Source organism: Colobus angolensis, unplaced genomic scaffold (genome assembly GCF_000951035.1).
Source record: "Colobus angolensis palliatus isolate OR3802 unplaced genomic scaffold, Cang.pa_1.0 Scaffold208, whole genome shotgun sequence".
Classification (NCBI taxonomy): domain Eukaryota; kingdom Metazoa; phylum Chordata; class Mammalia; order Primates; family Cercopithecidae; genus Colobus; species Colobus angolensis.
In genome coordinates, this window is record NW_012115244.1 from 1,707,525 (window position 1) to 1,727,472 (window position 19,948).

Sequence of the window (19,948 nt, forward strand, 5' to 3'; positions counted from 1 at the left end):
CTGGGACTGGGTCCCTCTGGAGTTATTTGTAACTCTCAGACTCATCCACTCTGGGCCTCTAGCAATCCATCAGTTAAGGTTCAGTTTCTTCTCTGCTGACACCATTTCCCACAGTGGTCTCTGATCCCAAATCTCTCCTCTAGCAAGCTGTGCCTCCCGGCTTCCACACGACTGTCCCTCCCATTTTGGGGTGAGTGGTTGGCACCGTGTGCTCATCCGCTTACAGAATCAAAAATACGTCTCAAATTATTAATCTGTTCCACTTTTTACTTGTTAGGGCAGAGTGGTGACTTCCACACTTGTTACAGGTGAAACTGGAACTCACCTTGGTTTTTGAAAGGTGGGTTCTGTGCGTCTGATAGTCTCAGTTTCTGAGTTTTTCCTTTTGTCGCTTGACTTTGCTGTCCCACTGGCTTTGGACCCACATTGTTTCCGATGAGAAGTCAAGTGTTCATCTCACCTGGAGTCCCTTTGTGTGACAACTGATCTTTTTCTTTGTTGCTTTCGGGATTGCTCTTTGTCCTTTTAAACAGCATTTCAACGATGACGTGTCTGTTTGCCAATGCCTTTGTCTTTATCCTGGCTCGTGGAGCTTCTGGATGTGTAGATAACAATTTTTCATAAATCTGGGGAAGTTTCATTGTTTCCTCTAGTCATTTTTCTTCTTTATCTCTTTTTTCTTGTATTCTCAGGACACATATACTGGTCCTCTGAATGGTTTTACACGCCTCTGAGGTTTTCTTCCTTTCATTCATTTGCTATTCTCTCGGTTTCTCAGATTGCTGAATCCCTGTAAATCTATTTTTATGTTTGCAGACTCTTCTGCCAACTCAAATCTGTTGGGCTCTTTGGTACATATTTGTATTAATTATCATACTTTCCTTGCTCAGAACGTCCATTTAGTTTTGCTAAAATTGATATTCTCTACTCAATGAGTTATTATCATGGTAGATTCCTTTACCTCCTTAAGCATATTTTCCTCTAGCTCTTTGAACATATTTACAATGGCTGCTTTGCAGTATTTGTCTACTAAACCCAACATCAGGGCCTCTCACAGGCAAGTACTGTGGCTCACCTTTTTTCCTGCCTCAGAGTCACACTTACCCTTTTCTTTTCCTGTCTCATAATTTTTTTAAAAAAACTGAACATTTTAGGTAATATATTGTCCCAACTCTAGATACTAATCTCCTAGTACTATTTCTGGGGCTTGTTTTTGTTGTTGGTTTATTTTTTTAGCGCCTTTGCTGGACCATTTGAATGAACTCTATTTCCACACAGTGTGAGGTTTCCAATGCCAAGCCCCACAGGTGCAGCGCTGGACATGGGCAGTCTCCCTGGGGTGATGGTGGATTTAGCAGGGCTGTCTCTGTCTCTGTGCGTGATATCTCTATGCAGAATTCTGTCTGTTTGGTATTGCACCCAGCTGTTAGACTTTACTCGTTGCTCGCTATGTCTTTGTTTTTTCACCCCCTATTCCTTGGTACATAAGTTGCTCCATAATTTGATAAAGTTAAATTCAGGAAGGGAAAGTTTTAAGCCAGTGTGTAAGGTTCATTCGAACCCCAAGAGGTCTCTCTTAGCTGTCTCTCTTTCTGGTTCTGTCTGGTAAAGTAGCTAGCTTATGTTTAGCTTGTTCTGATGGAGCATGGATCCTTTGATTGCCCATCACCACAATCTTCCTTATTTTCAAGAGATTCTTTTGGTTTGAACACACTGTTTTGAACACTCTGTTTTGAAGTTAATTCCACTGGGGGAGAACTTTGGCAGTCTGTATCCTTGTGGACTAAATTTCCCCTGAGCAAAATCTCTGAAGTAGCTTCTGGTCTTCTCTTTTCTCTTCAAGTGTGGAAATTCAACTATGTGAGCCTGATCTGGGGCCCTCGTATTCTCACCCTGGCATGCCTGGGGCAGAGCCACTACCCTCTGAGTGAGGGCTGGGTGTAAGAGGGGAGCCCCAACCTATTGGTTACTTCCCCTAGACAAGGACTCAGCTTCTGTACCTTGGAGATGGTGAGGTTGGGAAATGCTGGCTGCCTGCCCTTCCTCATATGGTCAGTGTGGACTGACAGTTGAGGAGAAGGCCCTGTCTTCCTGGCCACTGGAAATGGAGCTTTGGGAAGCTGACTGGGGAGAGGAGGTCATGGGACTGGTTAGGGCCTCAAGTGTCACAGACTCTCACTGCTCTTACGATTTTGTTGATATTGTGAATGAATGTACCTTCATTTGCTTAATCCCCTTAAAACAATTTGTAGAGGTATTAACTTATGTTTTTTAAAAGAATTTTTACCAGTTTTGGTTGTTTTGCTGGGAAATGGATTCTTGGAGCTCCTCAAATTACCATTCTAGAAGCGTCTTAAAGGTTTCTTCATAGCCCTCTCGTTATTAAAAATAATTCCAAGTATTCCTTATGGGGAGGGGATAGATAGCAAAACTGAAGTGGTTATATGACCCAGAGCATGAGAACTCCTGAGGATACAGATTAATCAGGGAGAAGGTTCTAGAAGGCCAGAAGCTCAACTTGGCACTCTACAGTTGCCTACAGCATTGCCAGTGGGAAGTCAGCAGGCTGGGAAACATGCCTCTAAGGTTTTACAGCATAAACCATGGCGTATACTGTGGTCCAACAGAGGAGAGGGTCACAGTATCCTAATTCCTGTCATCTGTGTGAGTCAAGAATAAAAATACGGTGCAGCTTCCCACGCCTGGATGGAATGCCAGTCCCGACATCAGTAAGAGCCGGGCAAGCCTACGTGGAAAGTCAAAGGAGCTACTCAGTTTACTGCATAGGTCATAGTGCCAGACTCTGATGTGAGACTCATAGGATCGTGAAGAAGTAAAAGAAGAAAGAAAAAAAGAGGCTGGGTGTGGTGGCTCCTGCCTGTAATCCCAGCACTTGTAGAGACCGAGGCGGATGGATCATCTGAGGTCAGGAGTTCGAGACCAACCTGGTCAACATGGTGAAACCCCGCCTCTACTAAAAACATAAAAATTAGTTGGGTGTGGTGGTGCAGACCTGTAATCCCAGTTACTTGGGAGGCGGAGGCAGGAGAATGTTTGAGTCCAGGAGGCGGAGGTTGCAGTGAGCAGAGATCGTCCCATTGCACTCCAGCCTTGGTGACAGCAAGACTTAATCAAAAAAAAAAGAAAAAAAAAAAAGAAAAGAAATAAAGAAAGGGAAAGAAAAAAGAAAAAAATGAGAAGGAAGAAGGAGGAACCAGACACACAGAGTTTCACAGCCTTGAGTTATGACTGGCACTCACATGGAGGGCCATGTGGCTGAGAGGGAAAGGTCTCAGGTCTCAGGGACGCCAGGACCTCCGGCTCTGCCTGGCTGGCTTCGTTACAGACCAGATAAGAAGAATCTGGCTTCATCATTGCTGGTGATCCTTTAAAGGACTCCTCATCTCTTCAAGAAAAGGCTGTTCTTATCCACGCGTCTAAGCCAGAAAGGGCCCCAGCTGTGGGCAGGATGAGCCCAGAGGAGAGTGGACTCTGGAGCCAGCCTCGCTGCAGCCAAGGGGTGCTCCAGCACAGCAGGCAGAGGAGTCCAACAGACGGGAGGCTGAGTCCGCAGCAGTGCCAAACCCTCCTCCCGGGCAGAACCACAAGCGCGCCCGTCCACAGCCTGCAGGTGAGGCACTCACGCCCTGCCAAAGACACGGTGACCAGGAGATGACAGTGAGGGGGTGGTGAGTGGAGTGGGCACCGTGGCACGGGCATCCAGGACAGGGGGCGTTCCTTCCAGTGCTAGCACGTGTGGCTCCCTCCAAGTCGGCTGAGTACTCGAGGCAGGGAAGAGAGCTCTAAAAGACGCCCAGCATTGAGTGTACGTTCAGCTTCCTCCGGGAGACACATCTTTTTACCAACCCATGGAGCTGATGACTCAAGGCTACCTCCTCCGCGAGGCTGGTGTTCACAGAAGTACAAAGTGTGGAGGGCAGTGGTGCTGACCTTCTTGGATTAGTGGCCTGGGGGCTCCCTGTGGAAAACCTCCTGACCATGGCACTCCTGACGTTGGGGCTGGTCACTCTCTGTGAGGCTGACGGGGCTGTCCCTGCCCTGTGGGGTGTTCAGAAGCATTTCTGGCCTCTGCCTACTGTGTACAACAGCAACCCTGCCACAAACACGAGGGTTATGACAACCATGAACGTCTTCAGACATTGCCTGATGACCTCTGGGGGGTACAAGTGCCTCAGCTGAGAAGCAACGCTTAATTAGAGTGTGCCGTTGACACACATTTACACACCTTTCCCAACACCTTGTTCAGGGTTAGAGGTGTGGATGGCGGTAAATAAATTAATGTGCAAATGAAAGTGATAAAAGCAGTTGGGAACAGTCAAATGGCTCCATCCGTTCCCAGGTTGAGCAGAAATGCTGGGTGAAAACAATTCAAATTCTGCATCACTGTGTATTCCAGGGCAAAGTGTTAGACTTGCAGGAAGATGTTTTTAAGGTAAAAGACATAAAAACGTTTAGAGCAGGAGCAGGCGGTGGAGGCCTGTGCAGCAATGGCCAAGATCAAGGCCGGAGACCTTTGCAGGAAGAAGAGGGAGGAGCTGCTGAAGCAGCTGGAGGACGTGAAGGTGGAGCTGTCCCAGCTGCCTGTCACCAGAGTGACAGACGGCGCTGCCTCTAGGCTCTCTAAGATCCAAATGTCCGCAAATCCATTGCCCGTGTTCTCACAGTTATTCATCAGACTCAGAAAGAAAACCTCAGGAAATTCTACAAGGGCAAGAAGTTCAAGCCCCTGGACCTGCGGCCTAAGAAGACACGTGCCATGCACTGCCGACTCAACAAGCACAAGAACCTGCAGACCAAGAAGCAGCAGTGGAAGGAGCAGCTGTCCCCGCTGCGGAAGTACGCGGTCAAGGCCTGAGTGGTGCACTGTCAATAAAGCACAGTTGGCTGAGAAAAAAAAAAAAATGTTCAGAGCATTTTTGTCATTCATCAATGGAGGGCTCCAGACCTGCTTGGCTTCTGGGCATTGAGCACGGCCTTAGAGGGGCTACGAGTATCCATTCTGGGGCTGGATGGTCGAGGTTCAAATCCCAGCTCTGCCTCTCGCTGGCTCTTTGCCTGGGACAAGTCACCCAACCTCTCCATACCTCGGTTTCCTCAACTACAAGCTGTGGTCTTACTTGCACCTGTTTCTTAGGGTTTTTGTCAGGACTGCCTGAGTTAACATGAGTGAAGTCCATAGTCCTGCCCGCCACGGGCTGAGTGCTGTGAGTCTCCAATTATTAAAGGCCACAGTTATGGAAAGGCAACACCCTGACATTGTGTTCGAGAACCACACCTGGTGCTTTTGTCTCACTTCATTTAAAAGTTGTAAACAGTTCTTCTTTCCATGTGTTTGTTGAGATACACTATGATTTCCTCCCGAAGTCCATATTAAACTAAAGATAAAGCTCAAATATTGACTGACACAGCGGGAAGGCCAGGCCAGGCCCCTGTGTCTACTTCCCGCCTGATCTTCACTGGGCCGTGTTCAACGCTGCTCCTTCCACTGCTGCTTCTTGGTCTGCAGGTTCTCGTGCTTGTTGAGTCGGCAGTGCATGGCACGTGTCTTCTTAGGCCGCAGGTCCAGGGGCTTGAACTTCTTGCCCTTGTAGAATTTCCTGAGGTTTTCTTTCTGAGTCTGATGAATAACTGTGAGAACATGGGCAATGGATTCGCGGACATTCGGATCTTAGAGAGCCTGGAGGCAGCACCGTCTGTCACTTTGGTGATGGGCAGCTGGGACAGCTCCACCTTCATGTCCTCCAGCTGCTTCAGCAGCTCCTCCTTCTTCTTCCTGCAAAGGTCTCCGGCCTTGATCTTGGCCATTGCTGCACAGGCCTCCACTGCCTGCTCCTGCTGTAAACATTTTTATGTCTTTTACCTTAAAAATATCTTCCTGCAAGTCTAACACTTTGCACTGGAATACACAGTGATATAGAATTTGAATTGTTTTCACCCAGCATTTCTGCTCAACCTGGGAATGGATGGAGCCATTTGACTGTTCCCAACTGCTTTTATCACTTTCATTTGCACTTCTGTGAGGTCACAGTCCCCCAGTGAAGCAGGAACTCCCATTCTTCAACATCAGTTCAGTGTGAGAGTAATGGCTCCAGAGATGCAATGTTTATCCTCATGAGTCTCTTGGAAACCATGAGTTGCCTAACTGTTAAGAAAAGGTAGACAATATTCCACTACATTAAAAATTATGGCTGGGCATGGTGGCTCACGCCTGTAATCCCAGCACTTTCGGAGGCTGAGGCGGGTGGATCACGAGGTCAGGAGATCGAGACCATCCTAGCTAACATGGTGAAACCCCATCTCTACTAAAAATACAAACAAATTAGGCAAACGTGGTGGTGGGCACCTGTAATCCCAGCTACTTGGGAGGCTGAGGCAGCAGAATCGCTCGAACCTGGGAGGTGGAGGTTGCAGTGAGCCGAGATCATGCCACTGCACTCCAGCCTGGGTGACAGAGCGAGACTCCATCTTAAAAAATATATATATATTACTTATGGCATCCAATTGTCAAGATCTAATCATCCTGCAGGGAAGTGGCTTGAATGCTCCTGCTGCTCTGTCCATTCTAGATGTGGATCAATGGGAAATACAAAAGATTTGGGATGAACACGATTGAGCAGGAGGCAACACCCACTTTCCCAACACAGAAGAAGGGCCCCCGGCTGTAGCTCCCCTTCCCGCCCCTCCAGGGGCTGCCGGGCTGTCCTGGCATCCAGCCCAGAAAAGCTGCGTTCTCTGGGAGCAGCTTGGAGCGGATGAGCGCTTACAGCTCTGCACCATCCTGGTAATTCATTAATGACAGTGCAGCACAGCGTGGGCGGCGTTCCTGTCAGGGTGCTTTCTAGAGGAGGAGAGCTTGTTTGCTTCCAAAGTTTATCAGCTGAAAATAGGAAAGGAAATTATTCTAAGGAAGGTGCGATCTTGCCCCTCAAACAAGGAAACTTCTAAAAATTAAAGCACAATGGAGGAGAAGGGGCCTGTCTTTCTCCAGGAAGGCCAGCCTGAAGCAGGGGACGTCTCTCCCGAAGCCACACCATCATTCTGCAGCCATGGAAGGAGTGCCTGCTGTTCATGGGACATTGTCCTGGGTCCTGGAGCTCCCTGGGGAGCTGATGACCAAGGCCCAGACCTGGTGGGATTTGCACTTTAGTGGGTGGAGGTAGGTGGAGAATAAGTCATTACAAAATCACAAACTAAGTCAGCCTCAGGATAGGTGGAGAATAAGTCATTACAGAATCACAAACTAAGTCAGCCTCAGGATAGGTGGAGAATAAGTCATTACAGAATCACAAACTAAGTCAGCCCCAGGATGAGAGGCTGGGTTGCTGGGAGAGAATTGCAGAAGGCCTCACGTGGTGGCAGGAGAGTGCACAGTGTCCATAGGTGTGGGGGTTAAAAGGTGAATGAGCCCAGGGCCCTGTCACCAGGCTGTCAGGGACCTGATAAGAATAAGGGCAGGCAGCACATCACACTTTACGGAGAGCGCGGTTCCCAAGGGGTTGAGTCTATGAATCAACTTACTTATCATAACCATCTTACGAGGTCTCCAAGGTCTACAAGACTGTCTCAGGGTCTCACGGCTGGAAGTGGTGGAGCCTGGATGAATTCACACGTCTGGCTACAGGGTCCGTGCTGTGCATCCTGGAAAGACATGGATAAAGCCCTGCAAACAGCTCCAGATAGGGCCAACAGTGAGTGCAGCAGGTGTGTGTGCCACGTCCTCTGCCAGCCTGGTGGAGGTGAGGTCACAGCAAGGCGTGGAGGGTGGTGAGAAGGTGGCACTGATGGCCAAGACCTGGCATGTGAATGAATGACTGAGTGAAAAAATGAATGCCTGATGTATGGGTGAGCAGAATATGAATCTGGGGCAGCCTACCAAGTTAACGAAGGAGGTCACCCTGCCCAACAAATGCTTCTCAGCTCCGTGGGGGGGTCCCTACCCCACCGTTCCCTTTGCTTCCCTGACATCTTCAGCACCCGGGACAGCTCCTGCCACCCCTGAGGTCGCTGTGCATTTACTGAGGGTTCAAAGGCGCTGAGCCCTGGGCGGAGAAGACTCAGGTTTCCATTCCCTTTCACAACAAACCTCCACAGTCTTTAGCTCAATTCTCGCAATCCCAAGAGGCCAGTGACGCTTCCTCTCTCGACAGATGATTACACACATGATTTTATTAACATAATTTTAGGTCGTAAGTCTTTTTACACGAACTATTTACGATAAAGGCAACACAGTAAAACACAGTGGTCCACACTTGATGGACAAAAGCCAGGAGGTGGTACACGTGTGATTCCAGCTTGCTGTGATCTGTCCATGAGGGGTGGGGTATACGTGGAGAAGGGGAGGAGGATCCTGAAGCTGGGAGACAGAGACGGATCTAGGCCTCAAGGATGAGGTGCCTGGGAGCAGAAAGGGACAGAGAATACAGCCTAGGGTCAGGGTCTGGCTCTTGTTCTTAGGGGGATTTTTACATTCCTCTCTCAATTATCATGCCAGAGTTGGGGTCTGTCCAGTGGGACAGGGCCTTTGGGGTGGCTGATGGACCCCACAGAGGGGCCAGGCCACTGGGGAGCAGGCACCCAGAGACAGTCTTGGAAGCAGATGCCCCCCTGCTAAGCTCACTGGACTATGATGTCTACACCCATCTAGAGCCACTCCCAAGCCCAGGCAGAATGTGGGCAATGCCTGTCATGGGTGGGGGGGTGCCAAGGGACCCAGACACTAGGAATGAGCCCAGGATCTCCCCAAGACCCAGCACGAATAGCAGCCACCACCCCCACACCCGGTGCCTGTCCCTGTGTGGCTGCTGGGACCATGAGGAGCCTGGAAGAGCTTCCTCCCCACTTGTCTCTTAAAGCTGGATGCAGCAACAAACCATGGCCCTGAGGTTCCCTGATTCGTTTTCTTCGTGGGAAAACTTTGAACGAGGACTGGGGGTGTCTCTGTCCCCCATGCCCCAGGTTTGTCAGACTTTGCTCTGCAGCCTCAGCGATGGCTCCTGAGAAGCCATCAGGCCTGGCTCCGTGGTCTTGGAGGTTTGGGAGCTGACAATTTCGGTTACCAGGCAACTGCTGATTTTTCATAAGCAACAAGTGCAATGCCACACATGATACATTTATCAGATCATAATGTGGCTTTCCCACACCAGCACAAGCTGATTCAACCCCCAAGAGCTTCTCTGCAAAGAACTCAGGCACCCTGAGTTAGGCAGGGCCCCAGAGATACAACTCAAAGAGAGAAGTCCCCCGAGAAGAGGACGGGAGACCCTCACACCAGAGTCCAGCCGTCGCCAGCTGGGTCCCGCGGCTGAGCTTCTGTGGACACTGTCTGCCGTTCAGTGTCGGTGGTGGTGGACATGAGGCCTGGGGAGCCGGATGTCATGAAATCCATGGGCTCCTCCTCTGACTGTGGCTTGTCAGCCAGAGCTGGTGGATTTAACCTCTTCTGGCTCCTTCCCTCTTCCTCTCACTCTCTCAGGAAGAAGAAGGGGTCATCTACCTGGAGGGGCATTGTCTCTTCAAGACCAGGGAAACCCACAGCTCCCATGGCTGTGGCTGTTGTAATTTGGGGATGAGCAGCTTTCCAGGACTCCTGGCCTCTTGAAGGACTGAGGGTCCGGCTTGCTGGGCCTCTGGACAAAGCTGGACTCTAAGGCCCCATCTGGGGAGCCACAGAGAGCTGGTTTGGAGACATCTGAGTGACAGGCAGTGTGCTCTGCAGCCACAATCCCGCCTGTGATCTCACACATGGGTGTCCATGGGCACCCACACCTCCTGCACCTGAAGGAGAGTTGAGCAAAGTCTTCCTGGGAGGGCGTGACACCTGCCCCCTCTCCAGGCCCCATGGTTTCCCTGTAAGAAAAACAGCCATTCAAGGGCTCTTCTGGACCCCTTCCTGCCTAAATATTGGAACATGCTGAAGCCATTTCCCAACAGCCAGGACAATGCTGGGAACACCTTCGGTGATTTGTCACCACGGCTGACCCATTTGCGGTGTCTGCCCTTGGGAATTCTGTTGTGGCTCCTGACAAATTCCTTCTGGAGAGAGGACAGGGAGGTGAAGGAGGTGAAAAAGCACTCAGGTTTTAACGAATACACAGCAGCACCCTTACTATGGAAAATATTTAGAATGGGTTGTCTGTTTTTAATAAGATGCTGCCATGCTAACTGTGAGATGGTGGCAGGTGCGTTTTTCCTTTAGGATAATAGTTATTGAACCATTAGTGCAATAGTGAGTTGGAGATTTCCACGTAGAGATAGGTATGTCCATGGAGGGTGTGGGTTAGCACGGGGGAGCCCATGAAGGGATGCAGTCCTGGTAGTGCACACAGCCTAGTTCGCCCCTCACAGACACTTAGCGAGAGGGAGGCGGGCAGAGGGAGGGTGGCTGGAGGCAGCAGGAGGTGGCTTGGTGCGCTGCTGTGTTAGGAGATGGAGGAGGCATTGCACGCTTTCACTGGAGGATAACAGGTTATTGTTGAACTTAAAGGATGTCTGCATGGCTGCTGAGAGACAGCTGACGTCACACTGAGTAATGGAGGTAGATCAGCACCGTCTACGCAGAGAGCAAGTGTCTGGCAGGAAGTGGGGGACTCAAAGGTAAATGAGACGGAACCTTTGTGGTTTCACAGATCAGTATCTGGAGGGTGGATCAGCGTCTGGAGGCTGCTATGACTGACGGTGTGGCTTAAACAACACAGATTTATCCTCTCACTATCCTGGAGGCTGGAAGTCCAGGATCAAGGTGTAGGCAGGGCTTGTTCCTCCCAAGGCCTCTCCTTGGCTTGTAGACGTTGTCCCCTCCATGTGTCCTCACACAGATGTCCCTCTGTGCCTCTCTGTGCCCTCATCTCCCCTTCTTATGAGGTCACTGGTCGTATTGTGTTAGGACTCACCCAAATGAGCTCAGTTTAACTTAATTACCTCTTTAAAAACCCAGTCTCCACATGTAGTCACATTCTGAGGAGCTGGGGGTTTAGGTCTCAACACACGAATGTGGGGACAATTCCACCCCTCAGCCACAACCTCACGTTGTGTCCCTACTGCCTGCTTTGTCATTATCAGAGTGGCCCCACCAGACTGGAGAATGAGCCACCTCCACCCTGTCCTCCCAGCATGGAGGATGGCTCATGTGTATCCTGCCCTCCCAGCATGGAGGTCGGACCACCTACACCCTGCCCTCCCATCATGGAGGATGGATCACACGCACTCTGCCTTCCCAGCATGGAGGTTGGATCACGTGCACCCTGACCTCCTGGCATGCCTCCTACCCAGCGACCCTCCCTCTATCTTGCCTCAGCCTCAAGGGACAATGACAGGATCTGCCAATGTCAGAAACAGCCTCATCCCCACCTTGATTCCCTGGGTCCCTCTGGAATCACGACCCTTGTCTTGGTCCTTCCCTGTACCCCTAGTACCACCCCCTGCCTACTCCTTTGGTTTCTCTGGCTTCCCTCTCCTCCTTTCTCTGCTCTGGATCCCAGCAAACGCCCTCCATGCCATCTTCATCCCCTTTCACATGCTGGCCTGGCAAAGCCTCAGTCCCAGATGAACCTCCAGCCCTTACCACCAGAGCTGGGTGATATCTCTGCAGAGCGGACATGGTGCTGCCAGCCCCTGCCAGAGCTCCCCATTACCCCCACTGCCTTCAGGGCTCAGTGTGGACCCTGCCGCCCAGCTGAGGCCCACCTGAGTGTTTCAGCCACAGGACAGTGCAGAAGGGGAGGAGGGTGCTCAGATAAGAGGCCACTGGGGTCACCTGGGGACCCATAGGAGTGACCTGGATTAGGGAAGCGATTGAGAAACCCAGTGAGCTGGACAGACTGGAGAGAGATGTGGGAGAGAGGAAAGCATCCGGGAAAGCCAGGATAGTGAAACACCCTGAGTGTCCTGGCATGCGCGGATCACGCAGGCCAGGATAGGAGTGGGGCTCAGGGAAAACGGGCCCTGGCAGGGGCTGCGGGCAGCCCCTTCACACCCCGAAGCCCTTTTTTCAAATCCTGGTAATGCTATTATTGCATCACCACAAACATAATTATGAAGTTAAAATTACTGTAAACAATATCGGGCTGCTTGTTTTATGCCCAGCGAAAGTCACATTGGGACGTCAGCTTTGGATAACTGGAGAAGTGGTGCTGAGATCAATGCACAAAGCCGCGCTGCACGCGGAGCTGAAACGACCTGCCCCGGCACGGTCAATACTGCACAATTGTGATCATCAAGTAGAGAGGGAAGGAGCCTCCGGGGTCACTCAGCTCAACCCCTTCATTGAGCGGCTGAGGAAATTGAGTCCCGGTGAGGGGAAGCGGGTGGGCCAAGGTCACCCAGCACCAGGGCGGAGGAGCTGAGAGCAGCCTCCATCCGATTCCGGGCAGGGCTCACTCCGGGGCGGACGCCCCTTGAATGCAATGAGTGTATCTCTGTCTGTTCTCCCATTAGCCCCAACTCTGGGTGCCTGGGGAGCCCGGGGGGACTGTGGCTATTGCGTGTATTTGTTGAGAGATGGACTTATGACTTGATGCGATTCCCAGCTGCATCCGAGGTCCAGCCCAAGACAGACTCACGCAGAGCGGCCTTCACCTCCCACAGGAGGGTGGCCAGGAGCCCTGAGGCTGATCGCAGGGAAACGCACCACGCAATCCCCACGACGTGAAGCGTTGCGTGGAAGCGTGTTTTCCATTTGCAAATACTCTGGGTTTAATCTTTCAATCTGCCCTGGGCAGCTGCCCTTTGAGTGTCATTGTGGTGCCGTAAGGAATTCAGGCTTCTCACTGTCAACTTTCTGAAGCCAACCCGCTTTGCGCGGAGCTGGGTGTGTCTAAAATGAGACGTAGTGTGGGCTTGTGCATTTAATCCATATGAGATGAGGCCTCCAGAGCTTAATCATCTGCGTTTCCCTTTGACACACAAGCAGGTTGAATTGAATATTGTCACTTTTGTTCGGGGAAGATAGCAGAGGCTGAAGCAACTGTCGGAAGCTGATAATGACTCAAATTGTACTCTTGTGAAATGAAAGTGGTCGGGAAAAATGAAGGAGGCAGACAGAGGGCAGGTTGGAACAGGGAAGGGATTCTCCAGCCCCCGCGCCGGCAGGAGGATCGCCTGGTGTAAATAAAAGGTGAACCAGGAGGCGCCCCTTTGGAGTCTGAACTGAGCCGATTTTCCTGGCAGCCGAGGCAGGCAGTGGAGTGCCAGTGGGTCCCGCCTCCTGGCAACTGCCGGCTCCTCTCCCCGCTGGATGACACTGTTTGATCAAATTTTATCGCAGTGACAATCAACAGAGCCTTGTAGAACCTGCAGCACAGATGATTTATCGTCTTAGATTAAACCCCCTTCCTTCGGCTGCATCTTGAGGAGCCTTGTTGCGTGGAAACCCATGGTGCGGTTCTGCAGCTCCCCTGCAGCCGCGGTGGCGTCCCAGGCTTCCAGCAAGAAAGGGGCCATCCACAGAAAAGGCAGCCTCAGGGCCTCAGGCCCGGTGCCTGACGGCACAGAGAGATGAGGCTCCAGGCTGGCAGTGTGGACGGCGGGGCTCAGGCGGAGGCCTGCATCGCGCAGTCACCAAGCGCTTTTGACTCACTCTCAGCCGGCTCCCACATGGCACAGTGCACCTGACCTGGGGAGTGGGGCTTCCCATGCTTGTCTTTCCTTAAAAGTCTTTAGGTGATTAATATGGAGATCGTGCAGATTTAGTAAAGAACGAACGATGTAGATACGCAGGAAACAAAACCAAAACCAGGAAGGCAGTGAGAAACAGCTTTTCTTTCTCTGCACTGTGGTCAGGTGATGGGGAGAGGGAGTGTGGAGGTAGCTGGAGGCTCCCTGACCCCACAGCCCAGAGGCTCCCTTCACCATCTCTTTCTCTGCCTAAGGCTGAGGCTGATCATGTTATTTTTTTTTTTTTAGATGGAGTCTCACTCTGTCTTCAGGCTGGAGTGCAGTGGCGCGAGCTCGGCTCACTGCTACCTCTGACTCCCTGGTTCAAACGATTCTCCTGCCTCAGCCTCCCGAGTAGTTGGGATTATGGGCACGTGCCACCACATCCAACTAATTTTTGTATTTTTAGTAGAGATGGGGTTTCACCATGTTGGCCAGGCTGGTCTCAATCTTCTGACCTCGTGATCTGCCTGCCTGGGCCTCCCAAAGTGCTGGGATTATAGGCGTGAGCCACCGTGTCCAGCCTGGGTGTGTTTTTCAGGCCCTCCCTCCGCTCCACGGCTGCACAGCGTTTGCTCTATAGCAAGACATTCCATAGGGGATGCAGGACCCGATGCACACCTGGGCCTGAGCAGAGGCTGTGAGACCTGCAGCTGATGGGGTCCATCCTGTGAGAAGGGCTTTCATACTTCAGTGATAAAATTTGGAGCCGGCCGGGCATGTTGGCTCACACTGATAACCCCAGCTCTTTGGAAGGCTGAGACGGGCAGATTGTTTAAGTCTAGGAGTTCGAGAATAGCCGGGGCAACATGGGGAAACCCCATCTCTCCCCAGAATACAAAAAAAAAATATCCGTGGTGGTGGTGGAGTGACTGTAGTCCCAGCTAACTGGGAGGCTGAAGTGGGAGAATCGCTTGAGCTCTGGAGCCCTGGAGGCAGAGGCTACAGCGAGCTGAGATCCCACCACTGCATCCCAGCGCGGGTGACAGAGTGAGACCCTGTCTCAAAAAAAAAAAAAGAAAAAAAAAAACTTGGTGCAAACACAGACAGAGAGCTGAGAGCTGTCTGTGTGTCCTGCATTAGCACTGAACAAGGGAAAGAGAAGCAGGCCAGACCCTGAGTGAGCACAGAAGCAACATCGAGGCAGCCGAATCAGGAGGCACCTGGAGCTGGAGCAGGAGTCTTCCCCAGGCTAGACTGGCTGGGGCAGGGTTGGATGTCTGTGGCTGACTTCCTTGCACAGGGCTCACGCTCACTCATCCTCTTATTGCGCAGAATCCCAAGTGAGATCGTCTCCTACAGAGACTGAGCCAGCTCTGTACACCCAGGGAATCCAGCCTCTCAGACCCTAGAGCTTGGACAGGTGGGAAAACGTACTGGATCTAAAGACGGTGCACGAAGCGTTTTCAATCCCACAAGGGGGTTGTGGGGGTGGGGGCGGCCTCCATGAGGCCTCCTCAGATGCCCGTGCAGCTTCAGCTTCCAGCAACAATGCAGCTTTCACACATGTGCAGATGCTCAGCTCTCTTTCACACACGCCTGTGCATGGCTTAGGAAATTAAAAAGAGGGGAAACCTCGGGTATTAGCGAGGCTAATAAATTTGGAGCAGGCCAGGCATGGCGGCAGCAGGTTAAAACCCAGCAGCGTTATATGAATGTGCAGATTTTCTGACCCAGGGAAACGTGGCCACCCACGGAGGGGGCAGGCACAGAAGGGGGCCCAGGGCGGGAGGGCTGGCAGTGGCAGCAGGTGACGGCCACCCACACATGCAGGGAGTTGCAGGAATGGACGGGCTCACCCAGCCTCCAAATGCTCTGCAGCCATTTAGCCCCGAGGAACATTTGAAAGCGCCTCCATCGGCGAAGGACTTAGGACAGTCCCAGCATGCAGAAAGTACGATGCCATCGTGTGCTATTTGTATTTTGAAGGTTATTTGTGATATGTTGTGTGGCAACATTAATACAGGACAAAATAGAAAAAGCAGAGCTGTGAAAAGAAAAGCAATGATGACTTCACACGGATAGAAGACAGAATCTATATTTTAAAAAAGAAACATTTACATGTCACATCATGAAATATCTAAACACAGAAGAGCTGTAAAAAACACTTGGAAAAACAAATGTAAATCGCAGTAAAAACTCTTGGCATGCAATGATGACTCAATTAAAATGAAAGTAAAGGATGATAACACATTGCATGGCTCATTCCATAATATATGGGACCGAATATGTAAGTAAATACATACACATTAATGTTCACGTACATATAGAGTTTTATACTGTATATTTGAAGAAAATGACTTGTCAGACATTGATGGGAAGCTCACAAAAGTTTACACTAGGCCATAAAGAAAATGCCAAGAAATTATCAAAACATAAATGATGAATGTACCTAACAGTAAAATTAACACGGAGTTTAGTAACACAATCTCAAAGTTTGTTTTCCATGGGAAGGGTAAAAACTTCAGTAATATTAGTTCAAATAACTGGTCATGGAAGTCGTATTGTTTCTGTCATGATTGTATGTACATGTCTAATGGAGCATTTCCGAATATTTATTTTAACAACATATAAAATGTGATAATTGGCCAAAGGTATACTTGAAGGTACATTCACAGCCTTAAGATGGCAAGAAAACAATATATTAATATCCTGTCAGTTGAGAAACTTAGAGAAGTAGAGGCAAATACTGAATAAATCAGGAGGAAGAGAATAATAAGGATGAGAAAAGAAATTAATAAATTAGGAAACAGCTGAATTTATAAACATTGGTTGTGCCGTGTACTTCAAAAAATAAAAATCTGAATTTCCTAGGAACTCAAATCATAAAGTGAAATAAAACATGATAACCAATATAAATGAGGGTGAAATGTATATATTTAAGTTGTATGCAACTGTCAGCATATTCTAATAAATTGGGAAAAAGTTTGATCCATGTATTTATTCTAATAAATTGGGAGAAAGTTTGATTCAAAAGCAGAAATGATCAGATGGGTTCCAGGAAGTGGAATTCCCACAGGGCTCCCTGTGCCTGACTCCCAGGGCAAAGGGGAAGAGAGTTAGGTTCAGAGCTCCCTGCGTAGAGGACACTTTGTTGAGAGAGTAGAGAAAATGCCATGTTAAAATTATTAGCAGGTGGGCTGCACATGTCTAGGGTAGGCCATTGCCTGGCTCGTGGTGAAAGTCCAATACCTCTCTGTTGAATGAGTAGGGTAAGTGGCGGGATGAGTCATGGTTGGCAGAAGGGACAATGTTTAGAAAAAACTTCACGGTGGTTGGATTTGCGTGCGCAGCGAGCCACAGCTCAGGTTAGGAAAGAGCCCCTTCTCCGCTGCATGGAACAGAGCTCACCCCACTGCCCTGCACGAGCCCAACTCTCCTCTCTGAGCAGCAGCCAGAATTACAGAGGAAAAAAGGTGACTCGGACCTTCACTGTCGAGGCTGAGAGCTTTGCTTGACCCCGGAAGGCATCGTGGGGACCAGGAATTGATCAATTCTGCAAGGAAGGGTGTTATGGGTGGGAGGGACTGGAGGTGAGAGAACGGGAAGTAGCTGGGGAGGGGCAGGCAGAGCACCCCCAGGGAAACCTCTTCAGGGCAGGGGTCTGACCTGACCCTAAAATTCTTCCCGAGCACCACGTGACCCCACACCCAGTCTGCAGGGACCTCCCACCCTGAGTGGCAGAGGGGACTCATTTCCAGGGCCTCTTTCTGTTTTTAGCTTCCCTTCTCTCAAGGGGTCCTGTCTCTTTGGGCTCCCATCTAAATCAGCACCATTCAGGATGCTACATTTGCGTCTCCACCCATTGCATTGTTATGATTATTAGTTAATTGTTTCCCTAAAGAATAAAATGGTGAGCTCCATGGAGGCAAATGACTGTGTATTTTTCAAGGTCTCATCCCAGGCTCTCCTGTTTATCCAAGCATTCACCTACTGTTGAAAGAATGAGTGAACACACCTCCTTCCACCCTGGCTCTGGTCCAAGGTCAGCCCCAACAGTCCGCCAAGTAGATCATGTTCTTGGGACCTCAGTCCTGGGGGGCTCCGGAGACCCCACTTAGCACAGGGGGAGTTTGGCAACTTTCAGACCTGACATCCTGTGACTTTCAATTGGGGTCTGCCAAAAACTGCTTCACCATGTCCAGAAAGGCACAGATTACGGGCTCAATTGGAATTGGGGGATTCTTTTAATGACTTCCTTGAAAAACTGTCATCCCATTCATAACGAGCAAAGCATTATTGACATTCAAGCTTTCTCAGAGAAGCCTGTATCTGGCTTGACACACACACCTGATTGCTCATTACCTGTGGGGTGGATTCCAGGGAGGCCGCCAGTGCAGGCCCCGCTCAGGGGAAGGTCATGAAAGCACCTCCCTTCCAGCTGGGCGTTCTCTAGTCCACCTCACGGTGCCGTCCACTGGAGGGCTGTTTGATTCCATCTCCTGGGTGGATGGATGCATTTCTGTGCTTTCAAGCTTTAGGGGTTGGACTCTTTTCATCTTCTCCCATTCTGATCACTCATGAGAAGACCAACCTAAAACTCACTCAGCCACGAAAGACAGACATTAGCGCCACTTTGATTGCCCCACATCTGCCTGTGGGGCGAGGATGGCCCTGCGGCTGGCTGCCCGCTAAATGGTGAATGCTGCCTCCCCAAAGAGCAGAGATGCAGCCCCCGTGCTCCCCTCGCCCGCCTAGTGCCACCTCCCAGGTGCGATGCCGCTTGCTCCTGACGTGATGTGAGGGTGGATTTTCCCAATTTGTTATCTCTATTGCAGCTCCTCCCGGAGCACTTCCGCCCGGGGAGGGCCGACACAGGGAGGCTGGGTCTGGGTGATAAATGAGAGACCACCTTTCCTCATTTGTCTTTGTTTCGTGTTTTTATTTAATGACGAAGGAACTTGGTCTAATACAGGATGGAGAAGGGAATAGCAGAGTAAGCACGCAGTTCCACCTGTTCTACCCATGGCTCCTCCTGGCTCGAGCAGCTCAATTAGAAAGAGCTCCTTCTGCAGACACACGGCTGGGAGCCGGGTGATTAATGTTTTACTGGAGAATCGCAGCGCGGGCGGCAGGGAGGCAACCTTGTTAGGAAGAGCTGGAGCTGGGCCGGCTTCCCGCTGGCGCATCTCCCCCACACTCCTGAAAGTAGCCTGCCGACTCCCAGCACCTTCTCCGGGATCCTGTTGGAACCAGAACCTGCTCACTTCCCCTAATCACCCAGGCACTCTTCCTGCGTCCTGCTGTCCACACTCAGCACCACCGCCGATCACAGGGAGTCCTGGCAGCGCTGGGGTTTCTGTTTCAAAGTGACGAGCTTCTGGAGGCTTCCAGAATAATTATTCTTCAGGCATGGCAGAGGAGCAGTTGAAGGGCTGTGTGGCCACACAGGCTGTGCTCGAGACTGAACGAGTGAAAAGCTGGATGCGGACTTCGCTTGGGCACAGTGATGGTGAAGCTGCCAAGCCACAGGCGTGTGGACTGAGGCTGAGGGTGTCAGTGGGTGTCAGCGTGGGTGACGTTCCCCCAGTTCTCCGGGGCTAGTGGGAAGCTCTTTCACCGTTGCCCCCGGGAAGAAAGGTAAATAAAACTAGGCTTCTCAATTTGCGTAGTAAAAGTTGTTGCTGAGTGTAAAGTTAATGCATTTCTAACCTGTAGGTAATTTCCACTCACTGTGAAGCTTCAGGCCACCGAGTCCTCCCCAGTTCTCTACTTCAGGGTGGGGAGGCCCCGTCGCCGGTCCCCACCGTGAGCATCCAGAACCTCTTCACTCTCTCCCTGTGTCCTGTGGAAGCCACAGTGAGCCTTTATTTGTTTGTTCATTTATGAGACAGAGTCTTGCTCTGCTGCCCAGGCTGGAGTGCAGTGGCACAACTGGATCGCTGCAGGCTCCACCTCCCAGGCCCAAGGGATCCTCCCACCTCAGCCTCCCAAGTAACTGGGGCCACAGACATGCACCACCATGCCTGGCTAATTTTTATTTTATTCTTTGTAGAGACAGACTTACTATGTTGCTCAGACCAGTCTCAAACTCCTGGGCTCGAGCCATCCTCCTGACTCGGCCTCCCAAAGCACTGGGATTACAAGCACGAGCCACTGTGCTGGGCAGTGATCCTTTACATAAAGCAATGATGTGGCCCTCTACTCAAAACTCTCTGGCCCCTTCCCTCCTTGTTGGGTCCACAGCCAGTTGGGTCTCAGGGCCTGGACGCTGTGCTGCTCTGGTCCCATTGGTCACCGGGCCCCAGCTACACCCTCCTCTGCCGAGCCAGCAGGG

At 50.8% G+C, this 19,948-nt stretch overlaps 2 pseudogenes; one reads left to right on the forward strand and one right to left on the reverse strand.

The window, feature by feature from the left end:
* Window positions 1–2,581: 2,581 nt before the first annotated feature.
* On the reverse strand, window positions 2,582–5,833 carry LOC105512020 (annotated as a pseudogene).
* On the forward strand, window positions 4,509–4,876 carry LOC105512000 (annotated as a pseudogene).
* Window positions 5,834–19,948: the final 14,115 nt, after the last annotated feature.